Below are 3,845 nucleotides of genomic sequence, written 5' to 3' on the forward strand. Positions count from 1 at the left end.
TGCGTCGAAAGACAAGACTTCGACACTGCTTTTGCGAGTATCGGAGGAAGCTATACGAGACTACGATGGCACACGGCAGCCTGAGTCATTAGGGAGCTCCGCACTTTCAAAAATAGAAAAGCGGCAGCTGTATTTCTGGAATTTTTATTTTATTTGTTTAATTGTCTCTGTCGCTCTTTTTTCTGTATATTTATTTCTGTCTTTAGCGCTCTTTTTCTCGAACACTCGCCCATAACAACCCCATACTATGCTTGCCGTGATACCTGTTTTCTTAACACTCCACGAAAGCCAAATAGTTACGTCACTCGCCTTCCAACTCTAATTACCATGCTTCTGGCGTTGACACGAGATGAGATTTTATCTCGTTTTGCTTACTGCTTCTCTTCCTAATCACTTCTCATATTTTATTCTTTTCTTGCTCCTCTCCTCTTTATCACCTAGGATTTTCTAGAGACACTCACCTCTCTTCCCTTTCCTGGCTTCGGGCCTCACTCCTTACCATTTTACTAGTATTTAGTTTTGCAACTAAACCTACTGTGAACTTCTTCAATGCTTTCCATCACTCTCCTCAAGATTCATGATAATACCCACTACAAAAATGAGGATATTGCCCCGCCGCGGTGGTCTAGTGGCTAAGGTACTCGGCTGCTGACCCGCAGGTTGCGGGTTCAAGTCCCAGCTGTGGCGGCTGCATTTCCGATGGAGGCGGAAATGTTGTAGGCCGCTGTGCTCATATTTGGGTGCACGTTAAAGAACCCCAGGTGGTCGAAATTTCCGGAGCCCTCCACTACGGCGTCTCTCATAATCATATGGTGGTTTTGGGACGTTAAACCCCACACATCAAAAATGAGGGTATTCTCGTAGATCATACGCGTCCCGATCCTCATCGTGCATAGCCGTCCAGGTTCTTGCGGACCAGCTTAAAAGGCATAAGATTGCCTGTGCTACGATTTTACTTGCTTCATAAAAAAAGAGAGAAATAACTATTTATTTATCCTGCGTGTAAGAAGTCCCCGGGCTCGCAGGGCGTGGATGTTCCCTATCTTAAGATTACGGCTATTATTGCTTCCTAAGTTATCACGTTGGCTCACTTTTACTGTAACTAGAGAGGGGGAAGAGTGCACAGACTGACTTCTATCAAGGGACTAGGTAGGTGGTCTGTGGAAGGAAGGAATAACAGCCACAGCTGGTGGCATCTATCAGTCACAATGACATGATTGCTTCGTCAAGCAAAATGGGGCCGTAGGCATGGAACCTTGCTGGCGTTTAAAGAGCTCGTACTTATTTGAGGATCAACGTCACTAAGAGAGGCTGGCGTTGAATTTTAATTTCCTTTTTTAATTTATTAGTTCACGCGATAGCGTTACAGATGCCGGTGATGGCAGGACACTATGTACGAACAACTCCAATAAAATCCAATAAAGCTCCTCAAACTGAGGTTCAAACAACGCTGGCAAAAAGTGTGCTAGCAAAAACACTTTATAGGCTGTAACAAATCGTTCGATGGAGCAATGATGCTGTGAAAACAAGACACAAATTTTTCTAAACGTGAGAATATCATGTAACCAAGCCATCAGTCTAGAGCCAATAGCAATGTAATATCGAAACTATGCACGCATGTATCAACGTTGTTTTCATCACAGTTATTCTTTATATCAGTCCCAAAAAGAAACGTTTATGCAAACTCAAGATATCCTGCATAGCTCTATGATTTCCCTAGATGCATAGCATCTATGGTTTCAATTTGGATTCAACAATATCTATAAAGGCTGGTACATTTGTGGTATATATATAAATAACGCCTGTAGTATATCGCAGTTGGCAGGGAGAATTTTGTACCGGAGTATTGTAGCAGGAAGCTCTACCTTGGCTTTGTTACGTCTGAAGAAAGAAATGGGAAATTATGTTGGTTAAAAACCTATGCAATAGCATTCACTTCGCCAACAGTCATGCCGGTGGTCCACACAAAGACTGATTTCGAGAAATTCTCCAGCCATTAGAGCTTACTCATTTTCATGACCTCAATGACTTTTCCAGTTTATTTTGCCATATAGAGGCCCATCTTCGACGCTCGTGAACTACCAAAAAGCACACTTTTCATTCGGGTTCATCGCGGTCCCTGCATCACAGCCAAACGCCTGGGAAAATTCAGGCATATTTTTCAGTGGAACTATACACCGTGACCGGTATGGTGCTTGGTGTTTCCCTGAGCTGGCGTGCTTGGAGCACCATCCCACGCAATAGTTGATGAAGAACAGTTGGTCAGATGACGCAATAAAGCCGGCAAGTTTAACCCTCTTATCTTCTTCGGGCAGTGAGTCATAGGCTGCAAAAGCAAGCTTGATTCCCTCAAGGTCAGCAAGGTTCTCGGAGTCCAGATTGTCATTCAAAACTTCACGTTGGGTGACTGAAGAAAGCTGCGAGAACAGTCGCATTGTGTATTAGGTTCATCTTATGAACGCTGCTTGGAATACAACTAAGACATTACACTTGGCAAGATCAATGTTATTTCTAGAACTAAACGCGCCTTAATTATGCATCCCTTTTCAAAGCGAAGGGGAAAAATCTGTCAGGTATGCAAATACGTTACCACAAACGCAAGCGCGCATTTATGCAGTGAGACCATGTTGAAGCGTCATTTTCTATTCCCTTCCTGGATGCTACTATCCACAAAATTTATCCCGAAGTTACAAGTAAGAGGTTTGTCTGGGTACAAGTGTCCGGTTACCTTTAAATACGATCAACTCCGATGAAATAAGGAACAATCAATGGAGCTCACAATCCCGCTCAGAAGGCAGCGTCGAAGGCACGTACACCGGTGTTCGCATACCACAAACCTTCTGACTGAGCAGACCATACAAATTATGAACATCTTCACCATATCGCCAAACGTAGAAATATCTTTGAGAAGGATACCCTCCTCTCAATGCAAACAGTTATAGTTAGCCAGGTCACCTTTCACTTTTCCTATTGTAATTTCACAATTTCCCTAACCAAAAAGATTAACTATGGAGAAATTTTAAAATGGTTATCCATTTGCTTCCACACGCATCTACGCGGCTCCTTAATCAAAGCGGTTCTGCTGCATTAGCGAACTGGTGCAGTAGAAAATCCGCAGACACCTAAACGCTCTGCCATTCTTTCTCGTGTTGCATTGTGCATTCCTGGAAAGATTACTCGGGTACTACAATATGAACTTGCGCCTTCCTGTCGCACCTCAACTAAGTTGGCTCCGATTACACGCAACATGAAAACACACAGCCACGCCGGTTGTCGACATGTCCAAGTTCCGGCAAGGACAAGTGTCTTGTCGATGACGCTAAAGGTGTCGTAGTCCTCTATGCGGAAGTGTCATGCCAACCATAGATGTCAAGCGTGTGTTTCCCTGTGACAGATGACACAGAGGCCCTTTTGGCGTCTGCTACACTTCTAAAGACGGACAGTGATTCGGCAGGTGACGTTGCTGTCACTTTGTCTATTGCCAACTCTAGGAAATTGCCACATGACGCTCCTGTAACAGTAGTAAATGGTTCAAGGTTGTATGCTTTGCTACCCCTGAGACTTGTTGCTACACAAAGACAGGGTATCCTGTTTTCTGTGTCGCCTTCCGCAATACATAAAGGGCCTCTCATCTGCAAACCTAGACCTGCTGCTTTCTGGAGCTATGACCCCGTTCATGCGGTTGCCCTAGGTCTGACCACAAGGGCACTATGGGAAGAAGTATCCTACCCACATGGCGTACCGAAAAAGAGAAACAGAAAAACCGTATTCATGTATGCCTAATTGTTCGCATTTTCGAATAACGAGTCATTTTGCTATGCCTACACCGCGTGCCCGCAACAAAA

The sequence above is a fragment of the Rhipicephalus microplus genome, chromosome 3 (assembly GCF_043290135.1).
Source record: "Rhipicephalus microplus isolate Deutch F79 chromosome 3, USDA_Rmic, whole genome shotgun sequence".
Taxonomy (NCBI): Eukaryota; Metazoa; Arthropoda; class Arachnida; order Ixodida; family Ixodidae; genus Rhipicephalus; species Rhipicephalus microplus.